Below are 25,549 nucleotides of genomic sequence, written 5' to 3' on the forward strand. Positions count from 1 at the left end.
TAGTTTGCAATCCCACTAATAGTGCAAAAGTGTTCCCTTTTCTCCACACCCTCACCAGCATCTATAGCTTTGAGACCTTGTGATGTGGGCTCTTCTCACTGGGGTTAGGTGATATCTCAGGGTGGTTTTGATTTGCATGTTTCTCTGATAATAGGGACAATGAGCATTTTTTCACATGTTTGTTGGCCATTCATCTGTCTTCTTCAGAGAAGGTTCTGTTCCTATCTCTTGCCCAGTGATAAACTGGTTTGCTCTTTTTTTGGCAAGTTTGAGTTCCCTGTAGATTCTGGTTATTAACCCTTTGTCAGATTCTTTTTTTTTTTTTTTTTTGTAGAGACAGAGTCTCACCTGATCACCCTCGGTAGAGTGCCTTGGCGTCACACAGCTCACAGCAACCTCCAAATCCTTGGGCTTAGGCGATTCTCTTGACTCAGCCTCCCAAGTAGCTGGGACTACAGGCGCCCGCCACAACGCCCGGCTATTTTTTTGTTGCAGTTTGGCCGGGGCTGGGTTTGAACCCACCACCCTCGGCATATGGGGCCGGCGCCCTACCTGCAAGCCACAGGTGCCACCCAACCCTTTGTCAGATTCTTAACATGCAAATATCTTTTCCCATTCTGAAGACTGTCTGTTTGCTTTGTTGTATAAATATTTTGGATTAATTAATCTGTAAGTGGGTATAAAAGTTATCTATTTTATGGAATTATTATGAGTATTAAATGAAGTCATATATAAAGTGTTTAGTATAACTAAGGGTAGGGTTCTTGCTAATAATTAGTCAAGTTTTCTTCCCTTTATTTCCCAGCTAGGTCAGAAATTATAACTGAAGAGCCATGGCAAAGAATAAGAAGGGATAGCAGAAGCCAATTATTTGAAGACGTTTACTATAAGAGACCTAGTCATAAAAAACAAGACTATTTAGTTTTGGCAGATGAAATTAAATAACAATACCAGCCCTAATAGTAGACATAATAAATGTTAGTAGATTCAAAACATGGTGTTTAAGGGGCATGGAGGCACATGCCTGTACTCCTAGCACTTTGGAAGGATGAGGTAGGAGAATTGCTTGAAGCCAGGAATTGAGACCAGTCTGACCAAGAGTGTGACTGTCCCTCTTTCTACAAAAACATACATCTGAGAGGCTAAGGCAGGAGGATCGTTTGAACCCAGAAGTTTGAGGTTGCAGTGAGCTATTATCATGTCACTCCACTCCAGCCCAGAGACAGAGCAAAACCCTGTCTCAAAAAAAAAAGTGATTTCGGGGCAGCGCCTGTGGTTCAGTGGGTAGGGCGCCGGCCCCATATACCGAGGGTGGAGGGTTCAAACCCGGCCCCAGCCAAACTGCAACAACAACAACAAAAAAAGTGCTTTGAATCCTCAGATACCTGTTACCACATAGATCAAAGTGTGGCAAAAAAAATAAATAAATAAGGAAAGGGGAAGGAGTGAGGAAAAAGGGATGAGAATGAGTTGCATCTTAAATATACCTGACTATATGTTTAAAAGCCAAATACAAAAGAATTTTAGAAGGCTATTCTACCCTTTAAAAATCTCATATATGTAAAAATACTCAATTGATTCACAGAATTTACTCTTTTTTTAGACAAAGATCTATGTGAGTAAATTTTTTTCTTTTTGAGACAGTCTCACTATGTTGCCCTCGGTAGAGTGCTGTGGCATCACAGCTCACAGCAACCTCAAACTCTTAGGCTTAAGCAATTCTCTTGCCTCAGCCTCCCAAGTAGCTGGGACTACAGGCACCAGCCACAACGCCTGGCTATTTTTTTTGTTGCAGTTGTTTAGCTGGCCTGGGCCAGGTTCAAACCTGCCACCGTCGGTGTATGTGGCTGGAGCCATAACCATTGTGCTACAGGTGCTGAGCCAAGTAAATTGTTTTAACTGCTGACAGGGTAAATAAGCCTGAAAAATTCAGTCCAAAACTCTTTTCATCCCTTTACTCCAAAAAAGACTGATGGAGCTTTTGAGTAAAGCTTGTATCCTAAGCAATTTGCCTACTTGGGGGTGGCAGTGGGACTATTTTATCTTTAAAAGTGGCAGTCAGAGAGAATAGGAATTTAAATCTAAAATAGGAAAGAATCTTTCCACCTACATACAAAAACATATCGCTCATCAAACAATCAAAATAAAAAAAAAAAGAAAGAAAAAAGGGAGAATAAAAAGGGACAGGAAGGAAAGAAAAAAAAGAAAAAGATACTCTACCAAAGCCTAACATGGAGTTTATACAGAACAAACCTTCTGGAAATTGATCTTTTCAGTAGTTCACGTTTTGTCTTGAATGGACATGACTAATTCAGCTTAGTGTTTTAAACTAAAACTATGTTTGATTTGTAAGTACTGTTCACTTTAATAAATAAAGCAAACAAAGCCTCAAGGTAGAACAACCATTGCCAAACATCACCCAGTGTCCCTGCAGATGAGAGTTTAACAAATGTATTCCAGTGGTCTGCAGATATTCCTCTACATACAGCATTTAAAAAGCACATTAAAACAGATCAGTTTCCAGAATAAACTAATAAAGAAATTCTGTGGAAAGTACTTTAGACTGCATTTCGTTCTAGTTTTCCTCAGGTGAAGAAGTGGTTGCATACTAAAAATTAACAAAAGTAGCTGATGCTTTCTTAAAGAATATTACCATAGGGATCCCATCCTACCCACCTCCCCCCATCTCTGCCATATTTTGAAAACAAAATAACATTTCCTATAGCCAGCAAAAAAAAAAAAAAACTCTCTCCCTTTGAATATGAAGAATTAAATCTCAGAAGAAGGAAGTTTTAAGAAACCTAGGCCACTGTTCCATTATAAGCCTGATAAATAAGTACACACATTTAATGTCTAAATATAATGAAAAGTCTGTGGCTCACTGAGTAGGGCACCAGCCCCATATACCAAGGGTGGTAGGTTCGAACCCAACCCTGGCCAAACTGCAACAAAAATAGCTGGGCGTTGTGGCGGGTGCCTGTAGTCCTAGCTACTTGGAAGGCCGAGGCAGGAGGATCGCCTAAGCCCAAGAGCTGGAGGTTGCAGTGAGCTTGACGCCACAGCACTCTATCGAGGGCAACAAAGTGAGACTCTGTCTCTCTTAAAAAAAAAAAAAAAATGCTATGCAGAACTCAAAGAGCTTGTGGTTAAACCTCATCATAATGTGGTCTTCAACTTCCCATTTCATTTCCCAAGCATTTGCTCTGTTTCCAACCACTTGACCAACCTCCTCTTCAGCAACATGATATAGTAGAAAGAACATTGAACAATAATCAAAAGAACGAGCTCTGTACTAAGTTTTATTACTTACTAGGTATGCAAATGTAAACCAGTTGCTTAAAACTCTCCGAATTCACTATTAACTGAGAATGAGGGGCCAGACTCGGTGCTTTACAAAGTTTTCCACCAAGGAACCCCTTTGGAGAGAAGTATCAGAAGTACCAAACTAGCTCATCTACTGCTATAACTCAGATTGAATTGTGTGTCATTCTTACTTTACAATAAGCAGTTACCAAATTCTTTTTATTTCTCTTCAGATCACTCAAATCTCTCCCCCGAAGAAACATTACCAATCTCCTTTCCCTAGACTATCAACACAGTCTTCTAACTCTATTTTACACAAGGTTGAATTAGTTTTCCTAAAATACTGATTTAAATATACAATTCCCTGCTTGGGGATTTTTCACTCTAAGTCTGTGGTTCTCAACCTGTGGGTCGCAACCCCTTTGGACTGTATTAAAGGCTCGCAGCATTAGGAAGGTTGAGAACCACTGCTGTAAGTATATAAACCAAACTCCTTTGCCTGAGATGTAAGGCTCTCTCCAACTGCTCTAACTCTCCAACCTTATTGATCTCATTGCCCTGCTAGGTGATACACTGTGCTGCAAACTTCTTGTTCCAGGCCCAAAACAAGATGGGCTCATCTCACTGTTCTCCTGCCTTGAGCACCTCTGTATTTATCTAGTCTTCTCTCTTATTCTAAGGGTAAAACTCTTCCCTATTTCCTCTAAACTTCTATGTAATTCTACATAACTGTACTCCTCACTTGGCACTTAGTACTCATGACTTTATAATACTATTTATCTCTTTTTGCAAATATTCAGTGTTCACAACTAATTACTGAGTTCTTCATGACTTACAATTGTTCCCATACTTGAGACATAACTTTTTAGAGAGCAGATATCCAATACACGGTTACTGATGGTAACATTACCTTGAGCAAGTCATTTAAATTTTCTGGGCCTCAATTTCCTCATCCAGAAGATGGCAATAATATGTAAATTTCCTTTCAATTCTAAAATGCTGTTTGATGTACATGTATGCATGCTGCTCCATAGTCTGTACTTGTTTCTCACGGTTCTTTTTTTCTATATACATTTATGTATATTTAACTATGTCCTAGTTAAACAGAATATAAACATACAAGGGACCAATTCTCCTACTATTTGTTTGGTTTATTTACTGAGCTTACTTGCTGGGTAACACCCCATTGGCATGGCCTTAGTGCACCTTGCCCAGATTCCAGTACACAGCAGGTGTTCAGTGGAAAGGAATTTATAGTTTCAATCAGGCAGCAAACATCAAGAGAAATTTGCAGAGATTTTTTTTGTATCTTAATTTTCATAATGAACTACTGTATTATAAAAAAAATTACAAAAATGTAGAGAGAAGGGATTTATTGTTGTTAAAATGAGAGGATACCTCATGCCAGTAGCCAAGAATTTCCTTTGGGCAATGAAAGAAGCTAGGAGGATGCAGCAATTCTGAAGTCTAACTCTCAAATTCTATTTTCAGAGTTCTGAGAAAGGATGTCAGAAATCTCTATCCCTGGTCAGTAAATAACAGAGACCGAGTATTCTTGATGTCAGAGAATCCTGTCTCTTAGAACTGATGGAAAAGTTCAGGAAATGAATGGTTTAACAGTCAGCCAGGTAAGCTACTAGGTCAAAGGAGACAAAGCAAATGCTCACAAAGGAACACATAAAAGGAGATAAGTTTTGGGGGGGTGGGGAGGGTGTTGGTTTTTTTTTTTTTTCCAGTTTTTGGCCAGGGCTGGGTTTGAACCCGCCATCTCCAGCATATGCAGCCAGCGCCCTACTCCTTTGAGCTGCAGGTGCCGTCCCAAGAAGATAAGTTTTTAAAACAGATGGGAAAATCTGTTGGAAGTAAATATCAAGATTTTTTAACACTAAAGCTTCAAAAGAATTCCCTTCTTCTTTTTCTTTGACGTCAATTATTAATGATTCAAAATAATGGTCTGCACTAAGCAGACCAACTCATTTTAAATAACCCTGACTATCCAAGCAACTATTTTAGAATACAACACCAATACTTTCAAACCTGCATTCTATATATACTTTCCAAGTAGGTATCTGTAGCACTTGGCCCGGATACAACTTTGACACAGTTAAGGTACAATTATAAGGAATTCAAAGCCAGGTTTTGATGGGTAAGAGGAAAGAAAACCTGTTTACCCCATCCTCTTTTCTCCACTGCTACTCCTTAATCCTATTCTGTATTACCTGCTAACTCTGTTTCTTTGCTCTTTCCCCTGACTTCTACATTCCCCTCCTCCCTACTCTAAGAACAGATCTAAGAACCAGGAGGTAACAGTCTGTGACAGTCTGGTGCTAGGACCAAGGGCTCTTGACCTCTTCCTTGCTAAGCCCCTTAAAAAAAAAAAAAAAACAAAGGGTCAGAGGCAATTTTCTCTTCCATGGTTTCCCATACCACCAGATGGCCTTTGCCAAAACTAAAGAGGAGAGATGTGGGGGTAGCAGGTAAGAGAGAGGAAAAGCCACTCATTCATAGGAACTCTAAGCTCATTACAGCCAACTCAATTTTATGTAGATATTTATATTTATGGCAACAGTTTTGTTTGTTTGTTTTGAGGCAGAGTCTCACTTTGTTGGCCTTGGTAGAGAACAGTGGCATCCTGGCTTACAGCAACCTCAGACTCTTGGGCTCAAGTAATTCTCTTGCCTCAGCCTCCCAGGTAGCTGGGAGGCATCCACCACAACGCCCAGCTATTTTTTAGAGACAAGGTCTCACTCTTGCTCAGGTTGGTCTCGAACTCATGAGTTCAGGCAATCCACCCACCTCAGCCTCCCAAGTGCTGGGATTATAGGCGTAAGCCACCGTGCCCAGCTTTACGGCAACAGTTTTTACCTCAGGATTATTTCCCAAAGCCTACTCTGGGAAATTTTCACACATTCCCCTACAACTTTCTCAAATGTATGAAGTGTAGGCCCAGGAGAAAAAAAAAGTGTGTGTGTATGTGTATGTGTATGTGTGTGTGTGTAACCTGAGCTAAAGATAATTTCAAAAGAAAACCAACTGCAAATTAAAGTTCAGAAATATAAATAAATTATAATTATTTACTTCAAAAACATCCATGGTATTGTTTTTCAGAAAGCCAAGAGGAAATCAAGACCTGGTATATTAGGTTTAATCATACAAAATTGCCAAGAGTTGACTGAATTTAACCTACATGATGGCAATTTCATATAGTTCAACTTAATAATTTCCTACTTTGGGATGGGGGGCCTTCCAGGAGACCAAAACAATATTACATGGGGACTATACATTACAGAATTATGTAAAAGCTTCAAGATAAGGTGAGATAAAATCTGGCCTTATCAATAAAAAGAGGAGTGTAGCTAAGAGTATCTGCACATATCTGAATGTGTCTATCAGGCTTTCTTCTTTATGGGCCAAAACATTCCTGGTTTTCAGCAGTAAGCTGCTTTTTCTTAATGCCTATTTCCAGTGAAGGTGTTAAGACCTTGATGACAAAAGCAAAATTTGGCAGCTAGCAAAATAAGTCTGGCTATAGGAGCACACTGCTTCAAAAGCCAACATAAAAAAAAAAAAAACTGGGAAGGCGCCTGTGGCTCAGTGGGTAGGGCGCCGGCCCCATACACCAAGGGTGGCAGGATTGAACCGGCCCTGGCCAAACTGCAACAAAAAAACAGCCAGGCGTTGTGGCAGGCGCCTGTAGTCCCAGCTACTCAGGAGTCTGAGGCAAGAGAATCGCCTAACCCCAGGAGTTGGAGGTTGCTGTGAGCTGTGACAGCACAGTGCTCTACTGAGAGCGATAAAGTGAAACTCTTTGTCTCTAAAAAAAAAACAAAAACCACCAGGATCAATTACCAGAGGTTTCCCCATTGGAATATCAATTGTCATTTCATTTTCCAAGCAATGTTTTCCCTTACTCCCTGTAGGCCACCCCAATAGTCATAATTAAATCAATAGTTCACCAATACCAAGGATGGCCTTTACTTTTCCTCATTCATTAATCATTCAGTCGCTAGTGACTAGGGACTAAATGCCTGCTATGTGTAAGTAACTGAGGTAAGCCCCACAAGGATAGAGATAAAAGAGACCACTAACCTCTTCTCGAGTGTCACAGAAGAGACAAGTCAAGGGCACAAATAAGCCAAAATACAATATATACAACTACCACATGCCAAGTACAATGAAACAACAGGACAATTCAGCAGTGGAAAAGACCATATGCTGTTAGAGGAAGAAAAAATCAGGAATGTTCTCATGGAAGACATAGATTACACTGGGATTTTAAAAATGGGTAAGGTTCTGGGTTTTTTGTTTGTTTTTGACACAGTCACACTGTGTCACCCTCGGTAGAATGCTGTGGCATCACAGCTCACAGCAACCTCAAACTCTTGGGCTTAAGCGATTCTCTTCCCTCAGCCTCCCAAGTAGCTGGGACTATAGGTGCCTGCCACAATGCCCAGCTATTTTTTTGTTGCAGTTGTCATTGTTAATTTTAGCTGGCCCCGGCTGGGTTCAAACTGGCCAGCCTCGGTGTATGTGGCCAGTGCCCTACCCACTGAACTACAGGCGCCACCCTTTTGTTTGTTTTTTTAGAGTGCAAGTGGGGAGGGCAATAGAAAAAATAGTTTTAAAGATTAGGTGATGGAATGAACTAGATCTACATGTAGTCATATCTGAAAAATAATTCTGAAAGAAAAAGGTACAAAAGTATACAAACAGTACAATTCTACTTATGTAAGATTTTGAAACAAAACTATACATTTATGAATATGTACATGAAAAAAGTATAAAATATGAAATAGAATGATACGTACCAATTCAGGCCAGTAGTCATTTCCTAAGAAAGAGGAATGGGTAAAGGATGGAGATCTATAACATTTAATATTTTAAAGACATCAAGAGATCTAAAATAAACATGACCAAATGTTAATACCTATTAAATCTGGGTTATAGCTTCACAATTATTATGTTAGGCTTTTTTTCCCTAAACTTTTCTAAATGTTTTAAATATCTAATTATGCAAAATATACAAATTAAGAAAGGCCAAGAGATGGAATACTATTCAGCCATTAAAAAGATGGAGACTTTACATCTTTTGTATTAACCTATATAGAGTTGGAACTCATTCTTCATAGTAAAACATCACAAGAATGGCTCAGGGCCTGTAGCTCAAGCAGCTAAGGCACCAGCCACATTACACCAAAGCTGGCAGGTTTGAATCCAGCCTGGGTCCATCAAACAACAATGACAACTACAACCAAAAAATTGCCGGGCATTGTGGTGGGCGCCTGTAGTCCCAGCTACTTGGGAAGCTGAGGCAAGAGAATCGCTTAAGCCCAAGAGTTTGAAGTTGCTATGACCTGTGATGCCACAACCCAGGACGACAGCTTGAGACTCTGTCTCAAAAAAAAAAAATCACAAGAATGGAGAAGCAAGAATCCAGTGTACTCAATACTAATATGAAGACAGTAGATGAGGTGTATGGCACACCTCTTGGGAGCAGAACACAATTATAAGAGGGACTTTACCTAACAAATGCAATCAGTGTAACCTAATTCTCTGTACCCTCTATGAATCCCAAACAAAAAAAAAGAAAGAAAGAAAGAAAGGACCAGGTGAATGGAAGAATAGAGAAGTCAACACAAAAAGAATAATTAGGAGCAGGTAGTCCCTTAAATGTTAGGGGTATGCTTGATTAGTTCAGTTTTAGACTCAAGAGGAGCCTTCCCATCTCTAAACAGTGTGCACAAGGGGTGCTTAGGTCAGGGGTCTGACAATGGACAAGAAGGAAGTTTTTATTGCCATCCAAAACCAGATCGCTAAAGGGAATGAGATCCACCTTCCCACATAATTTAAATGCCAGTGTAACCAAATCATCTCCCCTAAAACAAAGCCAAGGAAACTTCCAGTTATAAAGGAATTCAGATAAGAACTCACTGTGAGAAGTTATTTTGTGCCTCCTTTTTTCCCTCCCCTCCTTTCCCCAAACGCTCACAAACAAAAACAAAATGTACCCTCACCCACTTGAAAAAGAATTAAGAATTGGCAGCTCTGTTAAAGTGGACAGCTTCCAAACCAAAGCCCTTCTCTGGAGAAGATGTTGACAGAACTCAGAAAAAAGAATTAAAAAATCACAACTCAGTCAAGTTTTGAGAAATGCCTATCAGCGGAAGGTATCCATTCTTCTACATTCCCTTGACTCAGAACTTCCCCAGGGAAATCAAAGGCTTTTGAAGATACCCTCTATCCTGTTCATCTATTCTCCTCCAGCAAAAATGACTCCAGTACAAAATCCAAACTTTCATTTAGCCCGTTAAAAACAAATAATTGCCCTACACAAAAATCATATGAAATTGAAAGTACAGGGAAGAAAGATTTAGAATCTGAGTATAATGACAATTCTTGTTTTTTTAATAAGTATTTTTTTTATCAGTGCCCAATTTATCATAGCTTATTTCTTTTAACAAAAGTTTCATTGGTGCAACCTAAAACTAAGTTTAAAAGAAAATAACTTGGCTTGGCGCCTGTAGTACAGCAGTTACGGCGTTGGCCACATACACCTAGGCTGGCGGGTTCAAACCCGGCCCGGGCCAGCTAGACAACAATGACAACTGCAACAAAAAAATAGCCAGGTGTTGTAGCTGGTGCCTGTGGTACCAGCTACTTGGGAGGCTGAGGCAGGAGACTTTCTTAAGCCCAAGAGTTTGAGGTTGCTGTGAGCTGTGACACCACAGCACTCTATCAAGGGCAGCATAGTAAGATTCTGGCTCAAAAAAAAAAAAAAGAAGAAGAAAAGAACTTAAAGGAAGCTTAGCAAGAGAGATAAATATACTCAGTACAACAAATACCTTGACATTCTTCTACATCTGAGTCATTACTGCTAAAGAATCCGAAAACCTACTCATCCCACTCCAGGGTACCCAATTTCCCCAAGTCAAAAATCCCTCTTCCTGGCTTGGCGCCTGTGGCTCAAGTGGCTAAGGCGCCAGCCACATACACCTGAGCTGGCAGGTTCGAATCCAGCCCCAGACCCGCCAAACAACAATGACGGCTGCAACCAAAAAAATAGCAGGGCGTTGTCGCTGGCTCCTGTGATCCCAGCTACCTGGGAGGTGGAGGCAGGAGAATCGCTTGAGCCCAGGAGTTGGAGTTGCTGTTAGCTGTGATGCCACAGCACTCTACCCAGGGCTACAGTTTGAGGCTCTATCTCAAAAAAAGAAAAAAAAAAAAAAATCCCTCTTCCAAGTGGTACTCTCAGGGCAGGTCTTCCTCAGACAGACCTAGAAAAATACCACTTCACTCTGGATTGGCAAAAATGACAGTGGAATGGAACGACATTAATTCCCTCTGTTTTCCACTACAACACAATGTGGCAGAACAAAACAAACACTGGCATGGGACTTGGAAGAGAACAGAGAGGTAAACTCACATTTACCTACCACATACTAGCCACTGAAGACTGGATACGAGATCAAGCTATCACCAAACCACTTTTGTGATCCCGAGTAAATCTCAAGTATTCCACTTGAAAACAAACAGGGAAGACTAAGAAAACAGAATATCCAGTTCTCTGATCCCATGATTCTATAAACAGGATCACTCTCAACAACTGTTACGGTTAAGCATAATGAAGTTATCAAAAGGCCTTTTGCTTTGTCCCTCTCCAATTCACCCTACACATCACTGATATAAATAACCTTTCTAGGATGTGAACTTACTTTATTACCCAATGCTTAAAATCCTTAAATAGTTCATCATTTATTGCAGAATAAGACAAAGCTATGATCCAGGCTTGTCTACTTCTCCAGCCTCATCCTTGCCCTCCAACTTTGTTCTCTAGCCATAATAATTACTTAAATATTCCTGGAAGAAGTCTGGCTGTATCTTTCCTTTCAGCTGTTGTTCATGGTGTTTTCTCAAACTGGAATGTACTTCTGTCACCTGTGGGTATATCCTTAATTCATCTTTCAAGACTCCGCTCAAATGTTATATCCTCAGACAGGCTCACTCCAACCTCTACATGCCCAAGGCAGAACTGACCTTTGGACTCCCTCTCCCCCCCTACATAGTCCTATCACAGCATCTATCACGCGTCATGCCACCAACATACCCACACACCTGTCTCTTAAGACTAGACTCAGAAGCTCATGAGAGACACCTTGTCTGACTTATCTCTGTCTCCTCAGCGCCTAGGATAGTACTTATGATATAGGAGACATTCAACAGATATGATAGCGTAGGGAACAGAAGAACAGAAAACAGGAAAGAACGAAGAACCAATTAAGATGACCTGGAAAGAAGGGAATGCCAGTGTTCAGGGTCATCAGTACCACTTACTTTACCCTTCTGCTCTTTCCCTATACTCTAGTCCTCAAAGAACTTATTAATTCTCTTGGCTACACCTATCACATCTGTGCTGATAAACAGTAAAACTGCATTTCCAAACTTACAAAACCCACCTCTACCCCAGCTTTAGGCCCCTAACTCTCACAACGAGAATAGCTCTCCTGAGGTGGTGGATTGCCTGAGCTCACAAGTTCGAGACCAGCCTGAACCACAGCAACACTTCCCCTCTAAAAATAGTCAGGCGTTGTGGTGGGCACCTGTAGTCCCAGCTACTCAGCAAGAGAATCGCTTGAGTCCAAGAGTTTGAGGTTTCTGTGAGCTATGACACCATGGCACTCTACCGAGAGCAACAAAATAAGACGCTGTCTAAACAAAACAAAACAAAACAGAATAGTTCTCATTTGGATATTTCATTACCACTTTAAATCCACACATCCCAACCTTAACTCATCATATTCCCCTAAAAAGTGAGGAAACTTTCCTACTAACTTCATTATTCTAGTCAATGTCTCAGACAGCCATAGTCTTGACTCATCACCCTGCCTCCTTTTTTAAGAGACAGGGTCTCACTTTTGCTCAGGCTGGTCTTGAACTCCTGAGCTCAAGTGACCCACCTGCCTCAGCCTTCCAGAGCGCTGGGATTACAGGTGTGAGCCACAGTGCCTGGCTGTCATCACCCGTTTTCATCTTCCACATCTAGTCCTAATTTCAATTCTTCCTTCACAACTCTTGGGCCTCAATATATCCATGCCCCAAGTGTCAAACTCCCCTCCTTCCAAGCTAACCTGTGTCTTACAGTCACCATTTTCCTATCCTATTCAAAAATCTTCACTGGTTCCCTATTTCCTATCATTTAAAATATAAACTTGTAGGAGCCCGTATAAATACAGCTCCAAATCAGCCCACCTACCTTCATTTCACTACTAGCCATTGCTATTCAGGTCAGTCTCATAACTGCCTCAAGAACATCCTCAGTATGTCCTTTTCCCAGGCTTTTTCATCTCCAAAATGAATGGATTTTTCTTATTCTTTTCATCTCTTGTACCTAATATGCTTTTATTTTTTAAGATCTGAAATAAGTTACAATTCCTCTGTAACAATGCTTATAACTGCCTGAGTATTCTTCTCCCAAAATACCTATGGTATGAGGCCTGTACTATGCAATTAGTAATATACTTGCATGTTTTAAAATTTTGCCTGGCATATTAATAGGGGGTCAATAAGTGTTCATTCACTCAATAAATGTTCATTCACTCAGGAAGTATTCATTCATTCTTTCCTTTTCCCCTAACTCCCAACTGGACTGTAAACCCTTGAAGAACACAAGGTTGTCATTTTTCCTAATCTTCCAGAGCTCCTAATACAGAATTAAACTCATAACAGGTCACTAAAAATAATAGTTTAGTAATTTCTCCTGTCTGAAAAAAACTTCTTAGAGGAAATAAAGGGATAAGACATAATTCTAAAGAACACAGTTGAAAATAATCCCTCTCTAGTATAAAATAAGATTCTTGACTTTTCTACCTCTAATTTCCAGCTCAGAAATAGTACAGTCTCCTGACTCAAGAAGTTGAAAGTAACCTGTGCTCATGACATCACAAACACAGTGTGGTCATGATTATAAGAAGGTAGGGGAGGGTGTCAGGGATAAAGGAAAGCAAGTCAACTGAAAGAAAAAAGGTGAAAGAACAGTGTATGATTTTGTTTACTTCTAAAATGTGGACATTTCTGCCCATTCCTTTTTTTTTTTCAGCCATATTTTCAAAAAAGTTTCCCTCAACAGGAAAAACCTAATAAATTTGTCAGTGAAGCTGATATCTGGAAAAGACTCTACAAAGCCCAAATCCTTTTGAAAAAGCCAGCTTGATCTTCAACAATGCAGCACAATGCAGTGGGAGTCCTCCAGATATTATGAGTGAAGACTCATTCTGGCTGAAACATAAGCATCATCTACCAGTCATCCCTTGGATACAACAGACAGGTCACATTGGACCTATACAGACTTTGTAAAGAAACTGGTCTGTATTAACATAATATAGTTAAGTCCTGATTATCTACAAACGGGTTTTTCATTTCATGAATTTCTGAGGGCAAATCCTTTATCCAAAATTGTCTGTTCTTCGACATCAGTATACTCTCCTTACCATCAGGTAATACAGGCTTGGCGGGGGTGGGGGGGAGGCTGGGGACGGGGGGGAGATATAGGAGAAGGGAGGGTATTTGGGGGACCTCACCTAATGTGCATAATGCAATGGTACATTTCAAAACTATTAAGAAATGAATAAAAAATACAGGCTTAGAAATGCAAATTTATTTCAAAATCAGTATGATCCAATAATGAACACAAATTTGGTTTAAAAAATAATGCATTTTTGAGAATCACTTGAGGCCAAGAATTTAAGACCAGTGGGGCAACATAGCTATTTATTTAATTTTTTAGAGATGAGGTCTAAAAAGTAAATAAAAGTAAGTTAGCCAGGCATGATGGCATGGACCTGTGGTCTCAGCTATTTGAGAAGCCAGATCAAGGCTGCCATGAGCTTCAGTTGATTGTGCCACTGCACCCTAGCCTAGGCAAGGGAGCAAGACTCCATTCCTAGCTGAAAAAACAAACTAAGAAATTTCTTTGTTAAGTTCTAAATTACCTATGACAGTGCTCCCTACGTTAGCAGAGATAACTAAGGGTTAAATGTACTTGAAACATAATACTGTCCTTACCATAAGCTCTTGAGGAGAATCCAGCCTTAGTCTTGAGACTTCCACACAGGTTGGTGAACTATGAGATAGGCATAAGCAAAGCTCAGCATAGTAAGGAGTGTAAATATAAAATCTTCTACAAGGAATCTTAAGTAGCCTGGATATATCCATTCAGGCCAGGATGGTACAGAAGAGTCACAATATACTGGTGCCTGCCTGGTTCCTCGTCCTTGAATTCCTGCACTAAAGGGCTCAATACTTCTCACTAAATCCATTCTTTGTTCAAAGATGTACAATGAGCCTACTGACCCTTCTATCAACACCCAACAAAGTCTGGCCTCTAAGGCCCCTCCACCCTCTTGCTTGCTCTTTCCATGACTTGACTAAACCAGTATTCTATCCAGTCACTTTCATTTAGTCCCCAACCCCACAACTCAGTCATTCATACCATCACTGCAGACTGCACATTCTATACTTTCTGTTTGGAAGCTCCTTTCTTTTCCTTTCTTCTCAACACAATAACCATTTACTTGAATACTCATAGATAAGAAAAGTAATTCATCCAAGGCCACATAGTAAATAGTAGAACCAATATCTGAATTAAGATCTAACTACAGAGCCCATACCTCTGACTAACCCACAGCCTCACAAGTCCATTTCAAAATTTACTGATTCATTAATTTCCCCTAATTTATCTCATTCATTCCTACTTTGTTACTTCATTTTCTCAGCCCTTACATACATCAATTATAGCACATTAAACTTGGTTTTGTTTATACACTCTTTCCTAAATGTTAAAGCTTATAATAATAGTTTGTTTTCCCATTTATATACCATCCTTCCCCTCCACCTCCCAGCCCAAGGGCAAGGACACTTGACTTTACATCTTTTATATCTCCCTAAAGCCACTCACTGGAGCTTGAGCCTGCTTTATCCATAGGCGTATTCATTCATTATTCGAGGATTTCTTATTTAAAAAAAAAAAAACAAAACAAAAAAACACCTCCCTTCTATCACTTTAAAAAGCCAACTGAATTCAGGCATTCAGGAGAAAACTGCCCTGCATCTGCCTTCCAGTAACACAAATTTTTACTTTATTTTATCAGGGAATACTGAGAAGATTCCATCGTCTACTGGTTATTCCACAGCTCCTAAGTTCCCATTGGAAAGATACTGCTGAGGTCACATTTCAAAGCATTGTTTGCTGGGATGAGTGTTTGGGGCAAGGAGAAGGGTACACACACACACACACACACACACACACACACACACACAGAGTAATGCCCTCTACCAGCATCCTTAGCATGCTTGAGATATTCAAGATTGCCAAAAATTGACAACTGGCCCTCTTAACCATCTGAAATTTATTGTTAATGCTGAATTATTCCATCGTAATTCACTTGGTTACATACATTGAATCTTAAAATTCCAAACAAAGCTTTCTGAGAACTGAGTATAGTGGTGGACTACTGGGCTGCTCTACACTTATTCCTAGATTTAGTCAACCCTTCAATCCCCATCCACTAGAATAAAATATGCAATTCAACTAGGGGAAGTTGCTAAGTACAGATATAAATAGAATTCACTCAGATGTCATCACTAATACTGGCACCAACTAACTCACACAGATCAAAGCCATTAGTAATAGTGAACAGATTCTCAGAGGCTGTATGGGATTTTTAAAAATTAAACTTTGGTCTCCAAAGTATCTCTTTCAATAGGAAAAAAAAAAGATTAAGCAACTAAAGCTTTAGGAAAACCTCTAAGTTGTTGGTGACATAATGCCACCAAAGTCCAACTAACAATGAGCATTCATTCATTACTGGTCATCCTGCTTTAAACAAATCAGCAGATAGCCCTTTCTTTAACAAAGTTTTACTTTTTTTTAAGGGAGTCTAGTATTAACTGAAAGAAGTAAGTCAAATCAGGTAACATCAGAAACAAAAAATTAATAACAGTTTGGAAACTATCTTCCATCTTTCCTTCCTGTTTGAATTCATAAAGTCCAAAGCTGATATCTGTTCAATTCTAAATTATTCATGTTAATGGACAGTTATTGACAGAAGGTGCTGATACTCCAAAACAAGGGGTGAAAAAAATTAAAAATAAATCTATTTTGGTTTTGGAATGTATGTTTTCAGCATATTTACCTTCTCAATTATTCCTAGCATTAGCTAGTATTTATATTCATTTGCAATCTCTATGTACACAGTAACTGGCCACTTCGTCAGGGAGGTGCTCTGAGGCATGCTAGGTCAGGTCACTAGTGGAAATTAGAACAGACTGGTATTTAGCCCACAGATGAGCAACATTAGTTTTCATTTATTTTACCTTTCTGTTCAGTTTACAGCAGGTTGGTTACTAAACTTTAAAAGAATTGCTTGAAAAACAATGAAGACAATAATTATAGAGTGTAATTAATTCTTTGTTGTTTGCCTATAATGTACTCTATTGCTAAATTACTAGCAGCAACTGTTTGACTCCAAGTCTGTTTCTCCCTAACCGCCCTGCATAAGTCTCCACAGTCTTCTCCTTCCCATAAAGAACGTAATCTCATCTATTAGGGAGGAAATTTTATACTTGTTTTTTAAAAGTTATATAGTATGGAGAAGCGTTTTAAATTATTTAGGGATTAGCACTACTCTTTTGGACTGGTCTTACCACCACCTCCTCTCTCTACTCTGTCCTCCTCCACCTTTGAAATAGGTTCTGAAAGACAAAAGGATCCGGCCTCCTCGAAGATCTAAATACTAGGAACCCTGAAAAATTTCCAGCCTCTAAATAAGGCAGTTTATGTAGTTCTTTTAAAAAGAAAAGGAAAATAAAAATTAAAGTCCTGCTAATTCTTGGTTTTGCATTCATAAAAACAAAACTCCCTCAAAGTTTGCGGGGAAACTCTTACAGTAAAATTCCACCAGTCAGCTTCTTTTAACTCGCAAATTTTTACGACGTTATTGTGCCCAGAGAAGCCACCTAGGTCAAACAAACTGCCGCGACGGAGGGGAGGCGGTGAGAGAGAGAGGCAGCGCTGGTCCTTTTGAGCCGACAAGCTAAAAATATGCCTGCCCAGTAAACAAATCCCATTCCATCCCGACCGGAGCCACACCGTTAACCTAGTAATTATGAGAAGAATGAGATCACACAGCCCCCGGCTTACTCAACATCAGCTTCTAAAGTTTCCATCGGCTCATGGCAACTTTTCTTTTCTCTAAACTTCCTAGAATCTCTCTCAAACTCTTAACTCTCTCCCCCACACACCTTTTTCTTTTCCTTCCTCCATTACTGGAAGCACCTCGGTTTGGCTATCAACAGAAAATAAGCTTGTATTACTTTGATACTGAGACTTTTAAATGAACTTAATCCTATTAGGATAGTGGTCTGCATCTTGGCCACCCTGAAACTCCACCATCCCTCTCGTAAAGTCTAGCTGACTAGGGGCGACTGTTCCAACTGCCCAACGCAGCTTGAGGAGGGAGGCCAGAAACCCGGCGGGAGGCAAGGGACGCCGTGAAGGGAGGAGTTAAGGGGGGAGGTAGGGACGAAGCAAGGTGCAGTTGGGGAGAGAAGGCAGTACAGAGGGGAGACGGCTTCGGTTGAAATATAACCAGAAAGGAGAAGGGGGACAGTGGAGGTCAGGGGTGCAGAGTACAGGAGTCTGAAGAAGCGGGAGGGGCGGGAGCAAACGGGGGAGGTTGTCAGGGCGGGGGGCTCCGTTACCCTCGCGGCTCCTGGGGCAAGGCCCTAGGCCGGGGCGGAGTGCGGGGCCCGGCCGCCTCTCCTCATTCCTCCGCAGTGACCCCGGGGTTTGGCCGGTCCCTCCCCCGACGATGATGGAGGCGGTGACTGTGACCGCGGATGTTGCTCCGCACAGGATCTAGAGCTGAAGCCGGACGGGACTGATCCGGACTGGCCTCCCCCCGTGGCTTTTTGCCCGCTCCACACCCGGTTGCCACTCCAACTACGGTGGCAGGTTCAGCATCGGCGGCTTTCGGCCGTCCGGCCGGAAACAAGCGCCAGTTTCCGGCCGGAGCGGGTTGGCGGTGACACCCAAGCCGCCCTCAGGCCTCCTCCCGCCCCGCCCCGCCCCGTATCGGCCCCGCCTCCAGCGCGGCTCCCGGAGCTGCTCCGTTTGGCGCATGCCCCGCGCGTGACCCTGTGTGTTCCTGGCCTGCGCTACTGCGGCCCGCGGGTCTGGAGCGCTCTTGAATTAGAGCTGGAGGGGTACAGGGCGGACTCCTGAGACTTTGGGGTAGAGTCAGTTGGCAACAGCCCTTGAGAACAGGCAGAAAGGGGCGGAGTAGTTCTAGAAAGGTGAGAGGAGTGAAAATACTTTAGACGACTGAAATTCTAGTAACTCTGCACGTTCTGGACAGACCAGAGGAAAATTAACAACACTTCTTCCAGAGCAGTCTGTACCCAGTTATGCGTTTCCCTTGTTCCTTCACTCTTGAACATATCCTCTATAAACGCTTATATTTACTTGCATAACAATGATACCTAGTGACATCTGCTTTTAGATTGTTAACACGATCAAAAAAAGTTGTGTAGCACTTTGGTAATATCTTTTACAACCATTGCCACTTACCAATTCAGATATTTATTGAGTCCCTACTATGTCTACGGCACTGTATTCAATGATACTGGGAGTACAAAAATCAACAAGATAATCCAGGACAATAAAGATTTTTACAATTTAGTAAAATACATAAAACTATATTATATAAGGCAGAACTCACATATGTGCTGTGAATTACAATGAGCTATGAATATGAAAACATAAATATTCTCATAAATAAGCCATCTCTACCACATCACAGATTTTTCATATTTGTTGAATGAATGAATAAATATGAGGCGAATGTAGACTGTTTCAAGTAAGAAAAGCCATTCAGTAAATACCTCTTTACACAAAAGGGGGCCAGCCTCTGGTATACATTAACTAAAGAAATCTGAAATTTTAATTCAGATTCCCAACATTGTGATACCTGATCTGCATATTCAAAATAATATTTATTATCTAAATTGTGCCCATTGGGCCTATATAAAAACAACTATTACAATCTATTTTTCTTTCCCCTCATTACTGCCTGAAGTCCTTATTTTCTAAAGGGGAGGGGTGTAGCATAGACACCTCAGTATTATCCAACTCAAACTAGGAATCTGATACCTGAAACAGAAAACTTACTAGACAGCTGTATCTCTTAGGAATCCCCCTGGGTTTTACAGTTGAAGATTTAGAGCTGGGCCTGGGGCCATACATACATACCAAGGCCAAACAGGCCAGTATGTCTTACCTGTGGCATACCTGGAACCCACAACACAGGGTAACAAGTATAGCCATGCAGCCTGGGCTTCAAGTATTCAGGCCACAGATTTTGGCTACTGTTTAGTGCAAATTGAGGGGGAGAGCAGGATGAAATTTGGTCAGCTAAATTGATTTCTAACTTAGTAGATTAGGTCTCTTAAGTCCTTCACACTACCCCTTGCTAGCTACAGCTGCCATGGGAGGACAAAGCCACAGAGAAGGAGCCTCAAAAATCTGAAAGCTGCCTCATTTTACCACAGCCCTCCAGAACCCCGTTATGCCCATATGTTAATTACATCTTTCTGGTCCTAACACCATTGCCACAGACTCATTAGGACCAGCTACGGAGTTCACAGGCACTTTCCACTCTCGGTATAAGACAGAACTTTTCTTTTGGCAGTGACCAAGAAAGTCTCCAGATTTGAAATCTGGGCCAAGTTGCTGATCAAAGATATGTAAATAACAACACTTTATAGGCTTGCCTGGAAGTTTAGGGGCCAGGAAGTGATGGGGTTGTAGTTGCTTTGTGCCTGTTCCTTGCTCTGACCATCCATCACTCATTGTTGTTTGTGCAATTGCTCAATGGGCTGCTTGTCTCTGGTCAGCCCTGGCTGTGTGGGTAGCAGTGTGGTCAGCTAGGCTAGCAGCCAGGCCACCTGGGTTCTGGTCCCAGCTCGGCCAGTCCCTAATCCATTAAATGACTCCCTTTCCATTCCTATGTATCACTTTATCTGCCTGGAAACTAGGGGCTTCTTCTCTAGTGACGTGCAGGCTGTCCCTACTTTGGATGCTCAGAAGCAGCTGTCAGATGGAGATGTCAGCAGCAGCCAGAACACAGTGGATTATTTTTTGCTCAGGGTAGAATAATATGGAAAAAAGTAAAAGCAACAGAGAAAACCCTCTCACACCCCTTCAATTGCTATTCAGTACAAAGTTCTTTTCCATCCTACAGACCTGTTTTTGTTTACTTATCTAGCATTTTTAAGGGCTGCTTCAAGAAGCTTCCTGAGCTTTTACTTCACTTTAAACAAAAGCAGAAAAGCCAGAACTTCGCATTTCACCAGAGAAACTACAAAGGGAGACTGGGTCTCTAGATACCAGATAGCTATTGTAGATAGCTACAATAGGGAGAAATGTTCAGAGAAAGCTGTTTTGTAGCGGGGGAGGAGGAATTATTTGCATTTATATGCTTTTGTGGTGGAAAAGAAAGCCAAATCAAATAACTTCCTTTCCACTGCCGCCACTATAATTTAGAGCATTGGTTGTGAGGAATTTTAAAAACTACATACTGTATGTGTCTAGGAACCTCAGGCTAACTCAGAATCCTTGGGACTGAAGACCAGAGATCTATATATTTTTAAAAAATCAGGGGCTCCTATAAAGCTAAATACTTCCCTACCCTATGACCCAGCAATAGCACTCTTAGGAATTTAACCAATAGAAATAGTAAGGTATGTTCACAAAACATATACACATGAATGTTCATAACAGTTTTATTCATAATAACTCCAAACTAGAAACATCTCAAACATTCATCAAAAAAAAAAAAAAATAGAGCAGTGCCTGTGGTGAGGGCACAGGCCCCATATGCCAGAGGTGACTGGTTCAAACCCAGTCTCGGCCAAAAAAAAAAAAGAAATATGGATATTGGTATTGTTCATACAATGAAATACAATTTTTGTTATTTATTTATTTTTGAGACAGTTTTTCTTTGTCACCCTCAGTAGAGTGCTGTTGCATCATAGCTCACAGCAACCTCAAATTCTTGAGCTCAAGCAATTCTCTTGCCTCAACCTCCTACAGACTCCCACCACAACACCCAGCTATTTTTAGAGATGGGGTCTCACTCTTGCTCAGGCTGATCTCAAACCTGTGAGCTCAGGCAATCCACCCGCCTCAGCTTCCCAGAGTGCTAGGATTACAGACCTGAGCCACTGGAAATAAAATTTTTAAAAATCATTAAATGATATAGATGAATTTCAAAATCACTTTTGGAGCAAAAAAAAAGCTAAAGCCATTTATGTGAAATTAAAGAACAAGCAAAAATAATTTTGATGCTAGAAATCAAAACTACCTATTGTGAGGAGGTACAGATTACATAGAAAGGGACATGAAGGAACAAACTTTTGGGGTGACAGAAATGTGTTGTATCTTGGGGCAGTGCATATATACCAAGGCTGGCAGCTTAGAACCTGCCCTGGGCCTGCTAAACAACAATGACAACTGCAACAGCAACAACAAAAAATAGCCAGGCGTTGTGGTGGGTGCCGGTAGTCCCAGCTAATTGGGAGGCTGAGGCATGAGAATATCTCAAGCCCAAGCGTTTGAGGTTGCTGTGAGCTGTGACACCACGCACTCTACCAAGGGGAACATAGTGAGACTCTGTCTCAAAAAAAAAAAGAAAGAAATGTGTTATATCTTGATAACAGTGGTTACACATGTATATCGAATTATATACGTAAGATAGATGTATGTGAATTTTGTCGCGATGTTTTTAATTGTAGAGACAGAGTCTCACTTTATCGCCCTCAGTAGAGTGCCGTGGTGTCACACAGCTCACAGCAACCTTCAACTCCTGGGCTTAAAAGATTCTCTTGCAATGGACTCTCACAAAATAAGACGAATAGAATACTACCACACCTATCAATTATCTCAATAAATGTTAATGGCTTGAATTCCCCACTGAAGAGACATAGATTGGTTGACTGGATTAAAAAACACAAGCCATCCATTTGCTGTCTGCAAGAAACACACCTGGCTTCAAAAGACAAATTAAAGCTCCGAGTCAAGGGTTGGAAGACAATTTTTCAGGCAAATGGAATTCAGAAGAAAAGAGGAGTTGCAATCTTATTTTCAGATACACTTGGATTTAAAGCAACTAAAGTCAAAAAAGACAAAGATGGTCACTTTATATTGGTCAAGGGAAAAATACAACAAGAAGACATTTCAATTCTAAATATCTATGCACCCAATTTAAATGCTCCCAGATTCTTGAAACAGACCTTACTCAGTCTGAGCAATATGATATCTGATAATACCATAATAACAGGGGACCTTAACACTCCTCTTACAGAGCTAGACAGATCCTCTAAACAGAAATTAAACAAGGATATAAGAGACTTAAATGAGGCCCTAGAACAACTGTGCTTGATAGACACATATAGAACACTCCATCCCAAAGATAAAGAATATACATTCTTCTCATCACCCCATGGAACATTCTCCAAAATTGATCATATCCTGGGACACAAAACAATTCTTAACAGAATCAAAAGAATTGAAATTTTACCTTGTATCTTCTCAGACCATAAGGCACTAAAGGTGGAACTCAACTCTAACAAAAATGCTCGACCCCACCCAAAGGCATGGAAACTAAACAATCTTCTGTTGAATAACAGATGGGTGAAGGAAGAAATAAAACAGGAAATCATTAACTTCCTTGAGCATAACAACAATGAAGACACAAGCTACCAAAACCTGTGGGATACTGCAAAAGCAGTTTTGAGAGGAAAATTCATCGCTTTAGATGCCTACATTTGAAAAACAGAAAGAGAGCACATCAACAATCTCACAAGAGATCTTATGGAATTGGAAAAAGAAGAACAATCTAAGCCTAAACTCAGTAGAAGAAAAGAAATATCCAAAATCAAATCAGAGATCAATGAAATTGAAAACAAAAGAATCATTCAGAAAATTAATGAAACAAGGAGTTGGTTTTTTGAAAAAATAAGTAAAATAGATAAACCATTGGCCAGACTAACGAGGAATAGAAAAGTAAAATCTCTAGTAACCTCAATCAGAAATGATAAAGGGGAAATAACAACTGATCCCACAGAGATTCAAGAGATCATCTCTGAATACTACCAGAAACTCTATGCCCAGAAATTTGACAATGTGAAAGAAATGGATCAATATTTGGAATCACACCCTCTCCCTAGACTCAGCCAGGAAGAAATAGAGCTCCTGAACAGACCAATTTCAAGCACTGAGATCAAAGAAACAATGAAAAATCTTCCAACCAAAAAATGCCCTGGTCCAGATGACTTCACTCCAGAATTCTATCAAACCTTCAAGGAAGAGCTTATCCCTGTACTGCAGAAATTATTCCAAAAAATTGAGGAAGAAGGAATCTTCCCCAACACATTCTATGAAGCAAACATCACCCTGATACCAAAACCAGGAAAAGACCCAAACAAAAAGGAGAATTTCAGACCAATCTCACTCATGAACATAGACGCAAAAATTCTCAACAAAATCCTAGCCAATAGATTACAGCTTATCATCAAAAAAGTCATTCATCATGATCAAGTAGGCTTCATCCCAGGGATGCAAGGCTGGTTTAACATACGCAAGTCTATAAACGTTATCCACCATATTAACAGAGGCAAAAATAAAGATCACATGATCCTCTCAATAGATGCAGAAAAAGCATTTGATAAAATCCAGCATCCTTTTCTAATTAGAACACTGAAGAGTATAGGCATAGGTGGCACATTTCTAAAACTGATTGAAGCTATCTATGACAAACCCACAGCCAATATTTTACTGAATGGAGTAAAACTCAAAGCTTTTCCTCTTAGAACTGGAACCAGACAAGGTTGTCCTCTGTCACCTTTACTATTCAACGTAGTGCTGGAAGTTCTAGCCAATACAATTAGGCAAGACAAGGAAATAAAGGGAATCCAAATGGGAGCAGAGGAGGTCAAACTCTCCCTCTTTGCTGACGACATGATCTTATACTTAGAGAACCCCAAAGACTCAACCACAAGACTCCTAGAAGTCATCAAAAAATACAGTAATGTCTCAGGATATAAAATCAATGTCCACAAGTCAGTAGCCTTTGTGTACACCAATAACAGTCAAGATGAGAAGCTAATTAAGGACACAACTCCCTTCACCATAGTCTCAAAGAAAATGAAGTACCTAGGAATATACCTAACGAAGGAGGTGAAGGACCTCTATAAAGAAAACTATGAAATCCTCAGAAAGGAAATAGCAGAGGATATTAACAAATGGAAGAACATACCATGCTCATGGATGGGAAGAATCAACATTGTTAAAATGTCTATACTTCCCAAAGCAATCTACCTATTCAATGCCATTCCTATCAAAATACCAACATCGTACTTTCAAGAGTTGGAAAAAATGATTCTGCGTTTTGTATGGAACCGGAAAAAACCCCGTATAGCTAAGGCAGTTCTCTGTAACAAAAATAAAGCTGGGGGCATCAGCATACCAGATTTTAGTCTGTACTACAAAGCCATAGTGCTCAAGACAGCATGGTACTGGCACAAAAACAGAGACATAGACACTTGGAATCGAATTGAAAAGCAAGAAATGAAAGTAACATTTTACAACCACCTAATCTTTGATAAACCAAACAAGAACATGCCTTGGGGGAAAGACTCCCTATTCTATAAATGGTGTTGGGAGAACTGGATGTCTACATGTAAAAGACTGAAACTGGACCCACACCTTTCCCCACTCACAAAAATTGATTCAACATGGATAAAGGACTTAAACTTAAGGCATGAAACAATAAAAATCCTCCAAGAAAGCATAGGAAAAACACTGGAAGATATTGGCCTGGGGAAAGACTTCATGAAGCAGACTGCCATGGCAATTGCAACAACAACAAAAATAAACAAATGGGACTTCATTAAACTGAAAAGCTTCTGTACAGCTAAGGAGACAATAACCAAAGCAAAGAGACAACCTACACAATGGGAAAGGATATTTGCATATTTTCAATCAGACAAAAGCTTGATAACTAGGATCTATAGAGAACTCAAATTAATCCACATGAAAAAAGCCAACAATCCCTTATATCAATGGGCAAGAGACATGAATAGAACTTTCTCTAAAGACGACAGACGAATGGCTAACAAACACATGAAAAAATGT

The 25,549-nt window shown here is 40.4% G+C and overlaps 1 protein-coding gene across 2 annotated transcripts in view; it reads right to left on the bottom strand.

The window, feature by feature from the left end:
- The window catches only part of OTUD7B (OTU deubiquitinase 7B), a 67,129-nt gene extending 48,796 nt beyond the window's left edge, over nt 1-18,333 (bottom strand). Inside the window, exon 1 of one of the 2 annotated variants that reach the window (XM_053590704.1) lies at nt 18,058-18,333. The gene's annotated coding sequence lies outside the window, so the exon portion shown is untranslated. Of the gene's footprint in view, nt 1-14,361; nt 14,528-18,057 lie in introns of those variants that run through there. The other variant, XM_053590705.1, reaches the window with a different exon arrangement.
- Between the last annotated feature and the right edge of the window lie 7,216 nt (nt 18,334-25,549).

The sequence above is a fragment of the Nycticebus coucang genome, chromosome 5 (assembly GCF_027406575.1).
Source record: "Nycticebus coucang isolate mNycCou1 chromosome 5, mNycCou1.pri, whole genome shotgun sequence".
In the NCBI taxonomy this organism is placed as follows: Eukaryota; Metazoa; Chordata; class Mammalia; order Primates; family Lorisidae; genus Nycticebus; species Nycticebus coucang.